Raw genomic sequence first — 16,204 nt, 5'->3', positions numbered from 1 at the left:
ATTTCTAACAACTGGGACCTCAGTTGGATTAGTTCTGAGCATGGCAACACTAATGACAACTTTTTAACAATTTCTTGGTGAGATTACTGCAATTTGTATTTCTGTAGAAAGCCTTTATTCTTTTAAAAGGAAACATCACCTGCCAAATAGCTTTGTTCTCTCAGTTAACCACCAAATAACTCAAACTGAGAGTTTAATAGAAACATGAAGATTTAACTACAGAACAAAGTGTCTAGTAACCTACTGGGGGAGAAATATGGCAACTGACGTTAGAGGCATTGGAAGGCTTGTATCCACAGAAAAGGACACACAAGTAAAGAGATTTTAGAAGAATTTGGCATTACATCAAATCTGGATTGAAATTCTCTACTCACAATGAGCTAAGAATAAATTTAATCGTGCTATACCTGAACATCTAGTATGTTACAATAGATTTCCCTACATCCGATATAGATTAAAAAGAGGTGATGTAAACCAGATTTACATGCACCCCACATCTGATGATGAAGTGTGCAGTTTGGACAGATCTTTTGTTCATTGGGGCAACATGATGTCAGGTCAAAACAGGTTTTGTTTAAATTTGGGCTTCCACAAATATCTATCTTCAGAGTTTTGGGATATCCTGAAAGAAAAAAAATGTGAATGAGTTTTAGTCAGGTACCAGTGACTGGAAGTTGCCCTTTATCAATCAGGCAAGAATAGCCAATCTAGACCAGTATTACAATTTCATGCTGGGGATGTAATTATTTTTACTAGGATTAACTTTGTGTGTTTCTACCCATTCTCAGTCAGTAGATGCTGAAAGTTTTTTTTCCCCTTAAGCAGGCCTCGCATGTTTCTCCACAAGTACAACAAAGTGAAATTATGTTGTAATATGTTTACTTAGTGCAAAGGCAGTATTCTGATGGTTCACCCTGGTTAGGGTGAGCCGGTAGTGGTGGTGGTGGGAGGCGCCACCCACCCGCCCAGACACCACTCCCGGTTCCAAACCACTAGCGAAGATAAGGGGATTTCATACCTGACTTAGTGGTATGAAAAATGTCATTTCTGCGCCATTTTTCTAACTTTCCACTCTATGTTTTATATTTTATATCTGCCCAATAGGCTGCTATTTGACCCAGATCCAAAGAACATTCTGATTTGAACATTGTGATTTCACTTAATTCTCAGGAGCATAATCATTATTTTTGAGCATGCGTTCTCCATGTTTTCTAGTCAAGTGAAACAATGGAGGATTGACTTTAAGGTGCTGGATTTGGCTGGGGACAGAGATTCATTTTCCTTCAACCACAAAATTTATTAGATAACTTTGGGCTGCTCAGCTCCCTCCGTAAAAGTCATGGAATCTGTGAGTAGAGTTGTTCCTTGGAAGATTAAGAAGAGGACAGGCAATCTGCAACATGTGCTCTGGATGGCTGCCCTTGTGGGGAGACTGTAGGACAGTGGTTTTCCACAGGTTTGAGCTCCAGAAGATGATGGGATCACCAGTGTAGGTTATAATCACAATTGAAGACTTTAAAGAGCATTAAATTAACAAACCTCATTTTTAATCACTTTCAGAAATTGCCTTTTAACTACTGTATCTTAAAGTTATTAGAGAGGTATTTGGAATGACAGGTTGAAAATTTTCATTGGATGAATTTATCTTCAATTCCGAACAAAGGGAAAATTAATTTCAAGTTTAAGAACTAAAAAAAAAAAACTGAAATAAAATTGAAATTGAAATAAAGAGAAAAAAAGATAAATAAGATTTTGATCCAAAAGTTATAAAATGGGGTAGATAAATCCAGAATGTAGACTTTTACTATAAAATTTTGGAATTAGCTATAAAAAATAAACAACTTCTCATGGGAAAGAGATTTATTTTGGTTATCCTGGCTATTAAGTGTCATAACAAAATATGTGATAATTTTAGAAACTAAACACTAGAGGAGAATAAAGATTTTTTTAAAAAAAATGCAAGGCTGCTGTTGTTAATATTAGAACTTACAAAATGACACTAATATAAAATTGGAAATATTAAAGAAGATTTTTGAAAAATGGAGCCAGGGGTCAACAAGTATAATATCATTATTCTCAGTAATGTCTGCTTCCACGGGTAAACTATGTCTAAAAGATTTTAGTGAAAGAATGACATGTGAAATGTTTAATCTCACAAGATTCAAAAGTACCAAATGTGGAATGACAAATGACAGGCTAAGAGAACAATTTGAAAAAAAGATGCCTTACTTACAAAAGAAAATGACTGAAGTTTTAAAAATTAAAAGGGAAATACAAAAGGATCCAGCAAGAGAATGACCTGGAAAATGTTTTATTATTGGATCTACAAAAGAGGCTTGTTAAAGCCATGAATAAATCTTTGTGACAGGATAAAGAAGAATTGTAAAGAAATCAAATCCAATGAAATATATTTGATTGAATTAAACATTAACACCGTTAGATGTAAAAGGAAGAAATATAAAGTTGTTTTACTTGATCAAAATAAGACTTTTTTTATTTTTTGCAATATTATAACAACCTGTTATGGATTTTTGCTGACACCAGCATGGAAAAGTTAATGTTTTGTGGATTTGCTTATACATAAATGATGAGCTATAAGATGAAAGCAAAATCTGTCTAACTTTTCAGGGGTTAGAGTTATTAAAATTGTTTATACTTGTTGGGATAAAGGTATATTTCTCTTTCTTTACTATATTCTTTTTTTTCTGCACTTTTTATTCTTTTCATTTTCTTTCTCTAAGTTTAGTTTCTATTAGTTTTTACTATATTCCTATAATTCTTAATAAAACTTATATTTAATAATAAAAAACTTCTATGAAGCCAAATGTGTGGAGAATTCCTGAAAGTGGGCTGAAAACTTTAACAATATCCTAAAAATTAATTGTTCCATAGGTATGGGTCACTAGTTCTCTTTGAGACTTCTGCTGCTAGTTCCTGTCATGGACAAAATTAAATTAAATTAAATTAAGTGTAGGTAGAGATGTAAACAACAATATTGTCACAATCATCTTGTAAGACTTAGAATGTGATTTTGAGTACTCTATTTAAACTTAAGAATTTTTTTTTTCAAAATATGCACCATCTGGGTTATCTGTACCATATACCATATGGTTTGCAGGCTCTGCATTTCAAGCCCCAACTAATTTCTTAATCTACAAAAAAGATATATGATAATATAGAAGAGTTAAAAAAAATCAGAACTAATGCTTTAATTCTATGCAATATTGCAGAATCAACTATATATAGCTGAGATGTAACTGTTTTTTATAACACCCACATTACATCCGCACAAAACCCAAATAACTTCGCCATCATCCAAATCAGAATGTACATTTATTCTAGAATTTTAAATTATATATCAAATACATTTATCTGAAGAAATGGGATGAAAATTATATTGCTCTTTTTGTAATTAAGATGGATAAGTCTATGATCCTAGACTTGTCTGCTTGTCTTATTAAATATTTATATTTTATTCAGCGTTATTTTGTACATACAGGTGAAATGATATTACAGAGAGCTTTACTGATTTGCTGATGATCCAATTGAGAAAGGAATTTAGAGACCTATATTTACGTTGTTTAGGTTGAAGTGAATAGAAATAGTTCTTGGCTTATGACCACAATTGGAATTGGGAATTTTGGTCACTAAACAATATGGTAATCAATTGAGTCATCCTGTGGATTGGACCCAATTTTACATCCATTTTTCCATGCTCATTAAGCCATTAAACAAATCATTCAATTATTAAGAAAATCCAGCTTCCGCAATTGAGTTGCTAGTTGAAAACCAGCTGGGAAGGTTGCAAATCATGATGATCCCATGATTGCAGGATGCTGCAACCAGTCGTAAATGCAAGCCGATTGCCATACACCCCAATAGTGATCACATGACTGCAGAGGGGGTGCCACATTAATAACTTCAAGGCCAGGTCATAAATTGCAGCCGTCCCCAAGTGTTCCTTCTTAGCACTTCATAGAGACCAGTTTTGTAATGTTTATGGCATAAACTGTTTATGATACTAAACAGTTCATTCTCAGAGATGAAGTTGGCAACAAACAAAAGGAACAAATATGGTTGAATGATAACAAATGCCAGTGGGTCAGTGCATCTTGAAAACAAATACATCAAACAAAGTCAGTCCCAAGCAAGGTAGGTATGGGGAAAGCAGGTTCTTCTTGGCAAAACGGACTGCTATGCAAATCACTTGGTTTTTCCCATTGGCTCTTCCCTTCATTCAATGCACACCATCCTCAGATGCGTTTCTAGCTGATGTTATCTCACACTTGATGTTATATCCAAGCAGATGACGTCAGGGAATTCCCCCTGACAGCCGGCATCTGCGCTAGCAACAGCCAGGTCGCGTCTGATTGGCTAAGACGCGACCTGGCTGAAAGCGGGGAAACTCCAGTCTGCGGATTGGCTGGTTCGTCTGACAGCTTCACACTCGCCTTTTGTGCCAATCTAACACTTGACATCATTCCTTTGAGGAGAAAACAGTAATTTTCACATCTAGAATTGATAAAAATGCTATAAAGGGTATAATTTGCTAAATGTTGATACGGAAACCCCCAAGGGATGTCATCTTATGTTTTGTGTAAGAAATGCAAATCTCTCATTTGACCTTATATGATTTGACCACATATATTATATTTGACCTATGGTTAGTGCAAATCAGGATTCTTGAAAACAGACTAACACATTTATTAAAAACATAAGATTTGTGTGCTACATAGCTCACTGGGTCAGATGTATGGTATCACTATGCTGATATAGGGTTAAAATTTGAGTAGGCAGGAGGGAGGGAAGGGAATTCAGGGAAGTTCTGCAGTTAAATTACAAGAACGTCTCAATTAGCAATCGTACTTTTAAACCCCATTGTGTCTATTGTACCTTCTCAGGCGGTATCAGTGGTTAAAATCCTCTGATATTCCTTTGTCCTTGCTTTGAGACCTGAAGTCAAAGTTGTGTCCATTAATTCTTTTGTGCAAAGCATGGCCTGTTTGTCCTATGTAGGACAGGACAAAGTAGTATCCTACTTTGTAGTTAACCTTCCAGGACACTCCATTACAGATCTCAGAGTCGCTGTTTTGAAAATAGAAACTTGTCCAGCACAACTGAATGAGAGGTTGCTGAACTCACATGCATCAAAAGCTTTCAGACTGAAGAACGGCAGTCCTGTCTCCTTTTGAAAAGATAATACCGGTTTGCGATTTGAAAAAAAATGGTTTTCTTTTTAAAAAGCATAAGGAGAGGTTAAATGCTCAAACAATTACAATGGAATAAAGCCTTTAGCATTAATAAAAATACGAACAATGTCTCAACATCAACTGTCTATAAAATGCTAGGGGAACCTGCATTGTGGTAGAAAAAAAATTAAGGTGGAACAAAACAGAGAATAATGCATAAAAGGCAAATTTCACATATTCTATCTCGAAACAGAAAGTTTGAAAAGCAAAAAGCCGTCAGTATTTTAAAGACATATTGCTTGACATCCCCAACATAACAATTAATAACAATTGGCAAGCTTCATACTTTAATAACAATTTTGCAGACCAGAACCTCCCACAATGCCAATTCCATCATGACCTTAAAGCTGTGGGTTATAAACAGGTTCATGTACTGCAGAAGCCCAGATGTGAAACTATAATTATTAACCAATCAACAAAATCAACGTTAAATAATATTTGAGACTAATGGTGCACAGGGCAATCAAATATTAACCTGGTAGCAATTTTAGGGAAATACAACAGAAGGAATATTTAAGGCTAATGATACATAAAGCGATAAAACAAGAAGCACCGCATCTTTAAACAATTGCATGCATTCTGTTGAATGAAAAAAAAAACTGATTTAAAGGAAGATGGGAAAACGGTGTTTCTGAATAATGATTCTCTCTAATGGAGCATATACAGAGTTCCTTTATAGATGAAGTGAATAGCAACCATTCTAGAGGTGACTAGGTGACTGGAATGAAGTCGGGTCAGTTGAAAATGGGTTCCTAATTTTAGAAGGCACTAAACAATGGAAACATATCAGAAATATGAATGATGGAAATGTTGAAATTGTTAAAACAGAAATGAAATCTATTCAGGCAACTTAGAGAAAGTGAATGTAGGTGGACTGAAAACATTAAAATGGATGAATCTGTGACATACTATTCAAAGTATGAGAATATCATAGCTATGGTCACACAATGGTTAGAATGCAGTATTGCAGGCTAATTCTGCCGACTGCCAGTAGTTCTATTCTCATCAACTCAAGGTTGACTTAGTCCTCCATCCTTCCAATGTCAGTAAAATGAGGACCCAGACTGTTGGGAGCAATAGGCTGACTCTGTAAACCACTTAGAGAGGGCTGTAAAGCACTGTGAAGCAGTATATAAGTCTATTGCTATTGCTAAGGGAATGAAGAGACAATGGCATATAGACAATATGGGCCTTTTACCAACCGCCTTGAAAGAGGTGGTGGTGAGGCCCCTGCTCAAGAAGCCTTCTCTGGACCCAACGGAGCTAGCAAATTACCGTCCTGTCTCCAACCTTCCTTTCTTAGCGAAGGTTGTTGAGAGTGTGGTGGCTCAGCAGTTTCCGCGCCACCTGGAGGAAGCTGATTATCTAGACCCGCGCCAGTCCGGCTTCCGACCTGGTCACAGCACGGAGACAGCCTTGGTCGCGTTGGTGGATGATCTCTGGAGGGCAAAGGATGGGGGTTGTTCCTCCATCCTTGTCCTATTAGACCTCTTGGCGGCTTTCGATACCATTGACCATGGTATCCTATTGCGCCGTCTGGAGGGGTTGGGGGTCGGGGGCACCGTATTACGATGGTTCCGCTCCTACCTCTCTGGCCGGACGCAATGTGTGTTGGCAGGAGAGGAGAGGTCGACCGCGAGGCCCCTTATCTGTGGGGTCCCACAGGGGTTGATCCTCTCGCCTCTCCTGTTCAACATATATATGAAGCCGCTGGGCGAGATCATCCGTGGTTTTGGGGTGGGATACCATCTGTACGCTGATGACACTCAGCTGTACATTTCCACCCCAAACCACCCCAACGAGGCTGTTGAAGTGATGTCCCAGTGTCTGGAAGCCGTACGGGTCTGGATGGATGACAACAGGCTCAGGCTCAACCCCTCCAAGACAGAGTGGCTGTGGCTTCCGGCTTCCCGGTTCAACCAGCATATGCCATCGCTGGCCATCGGGGACGATCAATTAGCCCCGGTGGAAGGGGCGCGCAATTTGAGTGTCCTCCTTGATGCCCGGCTGTCTATGGAAGATCACGTGGCAGCCGTGGCAAGGGGGGCGTTCCACCAGGTTCGCCTGGTGCGCCAATTGCGGCCCCTTTTGGACCGGGAGGCCTTGCGCACAGTCACTCACGCGCTGGTGACGTCTCGCCTGGACTACTGTAACGCTCTCTACATGGGGCTCCCCTTGAGGTGCACCCGGAGACTGCAGTTGGTCCAGAATGCAGCCGCGTGGGTAATTATGGGGAGATCGAGGTTCTCCCATATAACACCCATCCTGCGCGAGCTGCACTGGCTTCCTGTGGCCTACCGGGTGCGCTTCAAGGTGCTGGTTACCACCTTCAAAGCGCTCCATGGCACAGGGCCTAGTTACCTGCGGGATCGCGTCCTGCCCCATACATCCCTGCGACCCGTCCGCTCACACAGAGAGGGACTACTCCGGGTGCCGTCCTCCAGAGAGTGCCAGAGGGCGGCGCCCAGGAGTAGGGCCTTCTCTGTAGTGGGCCCCACCCTTTGGAATGACCTCCCCCCAGACATCAGGACAACAACCGACCTTCGCTCCTTCCGTATGAAGCTGAAAACCTACCTGTTTCGACTAGCTGACCTGGCATAATACTACAACCTCTCCAGCCCAAGGCATTTTTAATTGGTAATTTTAGTTTTAAGGGTTAATTTCACTGGGGTTTTAACTTTTTTTTAGGTATTGTAACTTATTTATTTATTTTTACCTCCTCTGTACGCTATATAATACTTTTGTACGTCGCCCCGAGTCCCTGTGGGGAGAGGGGGCGACTAATAAGTTCAAAAAAAAAAAAAAAGACAAGACATTCTTGTATCGTGCTCAGCGGTAATCTAACAAACGACAGGATTGCATTTATTAGAAAAAGTGAACATTAGTATTATACAAGTATATGCAGTGGTAGAAGACACTGAGGTTTGAGGCAAATTGCAAGAGGTGCTAAAGGTAAGTTTAAGAATAATAATACTGCTTTATCAGTGATTGGACTGCAAAAATTAGAAAAATAGAGGAACTTGCTGTTATAAAATTTGGATTGGATAAACACAATATAACAATACATGACATAAGTAAATAGAGATTTGCAAAGCATTTTTTTTTGTTTATTGTCCACACCTGCTTCAAGCTATGTACATTCAGACTTTATAAGGACAACATCTACTACATAAAAGGAAATAGAACATAGTAAAGTGCAATAAAATCAGCTACTGATTGTGAAGCAGATATGAATAATCAATGTCAAATATATAAGTCACGGCAGTGGTGGGATTCAAACTTTTTTGCTACCAGTTCTGTGGGTGTGGCTTGGTGGGTGTGGTAGGGGAAGGATACTGTAAAATCTCCATTTCCTCCTGATCAACTGGGAGGCACAGAATAGATGGGGCGGGGCCAGTCAGAGGTGGCATTTACTAGTTCTCTGAAATACTCAAAATTTCTGCTACCGGTTCTCCAGAGCTGGTCAGAACCTGCTGAATACCACCTCTGAGTCACGGGTGTCAGAGTTGATCATGTCACATGATGTATCATGATGTACCGTGACATTTTTTGCCTTTGCAGAGCCAGAGTGGGTGTGGCCTGCACATGACTCATCCGGCTCACAGGCCACCAGTTGACACCCCTGGTTAAAGAAATAGATGTGTCAACAACATTTGGCCTGGAGGACAAGAAAATAGGATCCATACATGAAGCATTTTTTTATTTTAACTTATTAATTACTGAAACCTGATGAGCTATCAGAAGAGATCAGAGGTCATGTGATCAGTGAACTAGAAGGGTGAAAAAAACAGTTATCCAAGTCCTAAGCTTAAATATTAATTACCACATTACATGAACAGCTATGCTTGTGAATTGGTACCTTTAGAGATACCTACTTTTAAGTTTAGCATGCTGTAGAGTAACATACCTGGATAAAACAGCTGCAGTAAGCCAGATTGCTTCTGTAATTTTACTGTACAGGCAAACCTCGAATTACAACAGTTCTCTTAGTGACCCTTTGAAGTTACAAAGGCACTAATAAAAGACTTATGAACATTTTTCACACTCTGACCATTGCAGCATCTTCATATTCACATGATTTACATTCAGATGCTTTACAACTATGTTACTAATTTAACAACCGCAGTGATTCACTTAACAAATGTGGCAAGAAAAGTTGTAAAATTCACTTAACACATCTTTCACTTAGCAACATATATTTAGGCTCAATTGTGGTCGTAAGTTGAGGGCTACCTGTATAGAAAAAATGGCCTATGTTGAGAAACAGCAAATATTTTAAAAATGTATTAAAGATTGAATATGTTGGTTTGGTAGCAATACTCCATTATAACGTCTGTGGTTTCTAGCATGTGCGTGTTCGGGATTCAGTCTATTAAATATGCGTGCTTTTATTTTATTTTTATATTCCACAAGGTACAGTCCATAAAGGTTTTTCTTAAAACGCTGAAGATACATTAAGATAATTGCAACACCCTAATTAGAGTTTCTTCTAAAAATGGCTTATCTACTCATGTTTTAATAGATGAAAGATTTTAGAGGGGTTATGGCAAAACAGTTACAGTAATCAGAGAAGAAAAAGTGCTGAAGGTATCATGAAGCTCCATAATTAAACTGAAGCTTACAGCTCAATTATATTTGAGCATCATTATGCATAAAACATCAGTAGGCATCATCAGGAATCCAATAAAAGAGATTCCATCAGTGTTAAAAGCCAAAAGGTAAGCCATAATGCAGATTGGACTAAATTGTCTAAGCAAAATATAGGAAAAATATGAGTAAATTTAAAGTCAGCTCTCACGGTCTCTCCATTCTGATTAATGCATGTGACATTAACGTAAGCCTTGCTTTGTGCAAAACATAATTAATCGATTTAGTGAAAAATTGGAGTTGAATTATTGACTGTAAAGGAGGAAAAGATTCCATCAAGTTTCAGGAATTCTAAATGCAAAGGAACGTCCATCCATCCATCCATCTGTTTGTACCCTTTGACCTTGATATTTATTCTCAATTTCCCTCTCTGGAGATTTACTCATTAGTTGGCTAATATGCTCCTGCTTTTCAGTTTCACTGTGTAACTCCTTTGTAAATATGTAGTGAGGATCAAATAAATATGCCGTAATTGAATGGTCAAGGTGATTAAAATGAATTGTAAATAGACATAATTACTCAGTATATCCATCTCCCTCTCCCTCTCCCTCCCTCCCTCCCTCCCTCCCTCTCTCCCATCTCTTTCTCTGTTTTGTATTAAACAGTAACCTTATAAAATTTTTGCCTATGACACCTCAATGAATAGAGGTTTAAAATGTGTTAAAGGGACTAATGAAATCTTCATCAAGTAGTTAGTGTATAGCTTCATGCAACCAAGAAGTCTGTAGGAATTGCCATTGGCAGCAACATAAATTGCCATATTAGAAAGTGCAGATTGAACTGCCATCATTCCCAGAGGTGAGTTGCTCCCGGTTTTACTACCAGTTCACTTCATGCGTGCTTCACATGCGTGTGCACAGTTCAATATAAATTGTTCTTTGCGGATGTGCCGAACAATTTACAGTGAACTGCACATGTGCATGCACTACTAAACAACATACAGACAAGGGAAGCAGTGACTGGGGAGTGGCCAGACTGAGTCGCTGCTGGTTCTGTGACCCAGGCTTAAATTCCAGTACCGGTTCGGCCAAAAGGCCCGAACTGGGAGCAACCCACCTCTGATCATTGCATCTTCCCTTCCTTCAGAGCATGTTTTCTTCTGGTGAAAACAACCAGTAATCAGGGATCTACACTGAACAGTGTTTCCTGGAAATGAATGTTCTGTAAAAAAAAAAAAAAAAACATTTGGTAGGGATTATGGTATCTTTTGACGTCCTGATTTATTTTTAATTTATAGTCTAAGAGGATTGTAGCTTGATCTTCCTCTTGCATTTACTAAGGCATAAATGACATGTAGTGCTAGGAGACAGGGAGGGAAACTGCCCTTTCCCTGACTTTTGATCACAAAAGTAACTGTCCCTCTTTAAGTTCTAAAGCTGGGTCTGATTTAGGGACAGGCTAGTAGTGAGTGAAGAGTGAGCACCTATCATTCAGGCTCCAAGTATAATTTGAGTTTAGCAAGGATTGAAGAGGGAAGGTATTCCCATTCATAATACATGAATTGCCATTGACTTTCGGTGTCTTTGAAGCTGCAACAAATTTCACTGAGCGAAAGATTATGATGATTATGATGACGGCAACAACAACAAGAACAACAACAATGACCTGGACATCGAAACTTCGTGATTATGGATGAAACATGTAACAGTGATACCCATTGTCATTGAGGCACTTGATACCATGTCCAAGAATTTCACAAAATAAATGGCAGCTTTCTGCAATAACACCAGCAGAACTGCAAACAACTGTGCTATTTGGAACATTGTACATCTTAAGAAGGTACTTGGTTGATACCCGTATAAACCATCAGAGCCAGTCATTATATTTCTAATATATTTTTAAATGTTCAGTTGACTGAGTTTCATGTTTAATAAATAAAGTAAATAACAACAACAACAACAACAACAACAACACATTATGACGTCCTAGGCACCTGGGTGGGGCCTGACTAGTAATCAATGCCAAATCCGGCAAAACAACTGGCTGCTGTGATACAATATAATAATAATAATAATAATAATAATAATAATAATAATAATAATAATAATAATAATAATAATAATAATAATAATAATAATAATAATAATAAAACAACAACAACAACAACAACAACAATCCCTCTGAGGAGCTTTACCTCATCATGGTGGAGGGGCTTGCGCGCTCTAGTGATCCTAAGGGCTATGCTGAACAGGTGCAACCATATCAGACAGGACTTAGGTGAAGGGCCAGACAAAATTTGTTCCACAACCCATTCAAACATGGTGAATACGAGGAAAATGAAATTTATGCCAGCTGAACCATTGCCCAGATTAACAAGGGTTCCATTGGATGCTATCGCTCCTGGGCATTCTGTGCAAAGTGAGCTACAGGGCACAGCTCCCTCTGCTAGGCAACCAGGGCATGGAGCTGACTAGCTACTGGGGAAAAAAAGCAAAAAAGTGAAAAATCTGGACTAGGGAAGGAAACATCTCTATTAAGGAAGCTTACTATCAGTCTGAGCCAGAAAAACATGGATTTCAAAAACGAGTGTATCAGATTTGGAAGGTGAACCTCACGGACTGTGATATCAGTGAACAAAGGCTAATGGACCAACGACGTGTAATTCTGAACCACCAATTTTTCACTACAGCAGAATTAACAGGAATCAAAGAGAAAGCAACTAATGGTTTGAGTATACCAACAAAGAAGAGTAACATCAAAAATGATTTGCAGACTCAAAAGCAAACTGAGGAAGAAAGGGAGGAAGAGGCTGCTGAAATGAATGAAGATAAAGAACAAGGAAGCACTGAAGAGCAAGCACCAACAGATAGTGCTCAATTAGCTGAGAAAATAAAGCATCAGATGGAAGATGCTGAAAGAACATGTTTGCCAAAGCTGAACCAAGTGAACCGGAAAGAATTGAGAAATGTACTTTAAAAAAGGTCAATGGGGCTGTGCAAACCATTCAAACCTTTACATTAGCTGAAACAAAACTGCTGATGTATGCAGCAGCCTTCATAACCACCAAAGAATTGGGTTTGAAAATACAAAGGAACCAAAGAGGCAAGAAGGGGAAGCCTAAGTGGAAAATTCGGTTGGAATTGAAGATCAAAAAATTTCGTGGAGACTTGAGCAACTTGAAGAACTTAAGGCAAGGTCAGCTAAAGAACAAGTAGGTCAAAAGCAGCCTGGAAGCAAGATACAATTTGGAGAATAAGGAGATTGTGGTAGTAATTGAAGTGCTGAAGCAGAGGGTTGTTGCCATTGCTGAAAAGATTAAACGGTATGAAAATCAAGTAACTCAGTTCAAGGAAAACTCACAGTTCAGAGCAAATCAGCACCCGTTTTATAAGAGCTTAGAAAGTGGAGATGGAGTAACAACAAATGAAAAGCTTGATAAGGAGAAATCTCTGAAATTCTGGAAGAATTTGTGGGAAAACAACAAGAAGCACAACAAAAAGAAATTGTGCAAAGGCAGTCAAGAAAAGTGAAGAATTGGAGTGCACCTGGACCAGATGAGCTACATGGTTTCTGGCTTAAGGCACTTACAAGTATGCACGAAAGATTGGCAGACCAAATGAACCAGATCTTTAAAACACCTGAAAATGATGAATGGATGACAACTGGAAGGACATTTTTGATCCAAAAAGATAAAGAAAAAGGAAAGGACCCTGGAAACTATAGGCCAATCACCTGTTTGCCAACAACATACAAGCTCCTTACTGGTATCATTGTAAACCAGATTTATGGATACTTGGAAAGAAATGACTTGATTCCTGTAGAACAGAAAGGATGCTGCAAAAATTCAAGAGGAACAAAGGACCAACTGCTGATTGTCAAGCTAATCCTAAAGAATTCAAAGAAAAGACGAACCAAGCTGTTCATGAATTGGATAGACTATAAGAAAGCGTTTGATTCAGTTCCCCACAGCTGGATCAAGAAATGCCTGAAAATCTTTGGCATCAGCAGCAACATACAAAAATTCATGGAAATTTCAATGAACCTCTGGAAAACGAAGCTTATGGCTATTGGGTAAAGTGGGTGAAGTTGAAATTAAACGAGGCATTTTCCATTCACCCCTACTTTTTAAACTCTCAATGCTACCACTGACAACCATTTTGAAGAAGATGAACGGTGGATACAAACTTGCAAAGAAAGGACTGAAAATTTCACACTTGGTGTACATGGATGATTTGAAGCTGTTTGGTAAAACAAAAGCTGAACTGAATTTATTAATTGAAAGCACAAAAGAATTTAGCCAAGACATTGGTATGCAGTTTGGAATTGACAAATGTGCAACAATGGCAACCAAGGCAGGCAAGGTCCTAGAAGATGATGGAATACAACTTGAGAATGAAGAAATGATAAAGGCAGTAAAACCAGAAGAAGGCTACAGGTACTTGGGGATTTTAGAGGCCTCTGACGTAATGCATAATAAAGTCATGGAATTAACCTCAGCCAAGTACATTTGATGAATTCGCAAGACATTAAAATCCAAACTGAGTGGAGGAAACATCATAAAAGCCATAAATAGCTGGGCTATACCTGTCATTCGATACTCTGCAGGAATAATTGACTGAACACAGATGGAGTTGGACAATTTGGACAGAAAAACAAGGAAGCTTATGAGAATGATTCATGCTTTGGACCCGAAAAGTGATGTTGACCAATTGTATCTACCAAGAGCAGAGGGTGGTTGAGACTCCTACAAGTAAAGCAGACTGTGGAAGAAGAAAGACACAGCTTGAATGATGATATCCAGAAAAGTGAAGAACCAGTGATCAAGGAAGTAAATAAAGGAGGCCTTTTGAAGACAACTAAGTCAAAAGCTGAATACAAAAAAGAAGTAATTGAGAAGCAAGCTGAAAATCGGAAAAGCAAAGCTATGCATGGCCAATACTTGAAAAGTATTGAAGGCAAAGCTGACCAAAAACTAACTTGGAACTGGTTAAGATCAGGAGTACTGAAAAAAGAAACAGAAGGCTTTATTTTGGCAGCTCAAGAACAAGCCTTAGCCACAAACTGCATGAAGGCAAAAATTCAACCTGTTACCACCAACAGCAAATGTCGCCTCTGTAATGAGAAAGTTGAGACAGTTGACCACTTGATCAGCGGGTGCAGCAAAATTTCACAAACTGACTACCTACAACGCCGTGACTGTGTTGCTCAGATTATGTGCTGGAAATTGTACCAAAAGTTTGGATTTGAGTACAGCAAAAACAACTGGGACCATCAGGTTGAGAAGGTTTTAGAGAATGAGAAAGGCAAGATCTTGTGGGACTTCAGAATCCAGACTGACAGGCACTTGGCCTACAACACACCTGATATAACAATAATTGAAAAGAAAAAAGTATGGTTCATTGACATTGCAATACCTGGTGATGCACGAATTGAAGATCAACAGCAAGAAAAAAATCATAAAATACTGGGACTTGCAAATTGAAGTTGAGAGACTGTGGAAAAAGAAATCATGTGTTGTCCCAATTGTAATTGGAGCCCTTGGAGCAATGCCTAAAGGGCTACCTCGCTATTTGGAAATTCTAAATTTACCTGACTTGAACATTCTGACTCTACAAAAAACCACCCTACTTGGAACAACTTATATCCTCCGACGTTACCTTATCCGTTTCTTGGTCCTTGGTTAGGACTCAAGCTGTTGAGCTATTAACCAGCCCCAAAGTCTGTGAATCTCACCAAAGATTAACCACATAATAATAATTCAATTGCAGAAGGTGGCTTTACTTGGAAGACATCCAAGATTTCAAACATCCAGATTTGCCTATCCCAAGTCATTGGTTAAGACTTGATAGGTAAACAAAAATGTCAAACCCAGTTTGAACTTCTGGCTGACCGTAATAATAATAATAATAATAATAATAATAATAATAATAATAATAATAATAATAATAATAATAATAATAATAATAATAATAATAATAATAATAATAATAATTTTCACCTCTTCTCTTCATCATCACGATGATCCTGCTATCAGTAATCTTAAAACAAATGAAATTAGGCTATCAAACAGCCAAAGAAGCTGAAAAAAAATCGCATTTATTATATATGGATGATTTGAAACTCTATGGTAAGTCAGAAATAGAAATCCAATCACTGACAAACACAGTCCGCATATTCAGCACCGATATTTCAATGAAGTTTGGCATGGAAAAATGCGCCACTGTATCCATAAAAAGGGGCAAAATCACTGCGTGTGAGGGAATTGAAATGCACAGTGGCCAACTAATTAAATGCAATGAAAATGAAGCCTACAAATACTTAGGCATTCTGCAGTTGGATAACATCAAACATGGAGAAGTAAAAACTAT

The sequence above is a fragment of the Natrix helvetica genome, assembly GCF_964273705.1.
Source record: "Natrix helvetica genome assembly, chromosome: 1".
Taxonomy (NCBI): Eukaryota; Metazoa; Chordata; class Lepidosauria; order Squamata; family Natricidae; genus Natrix; species Natrix helvetica.
This window is presented reverse-complemented; position numbering follows the sequence as displayed.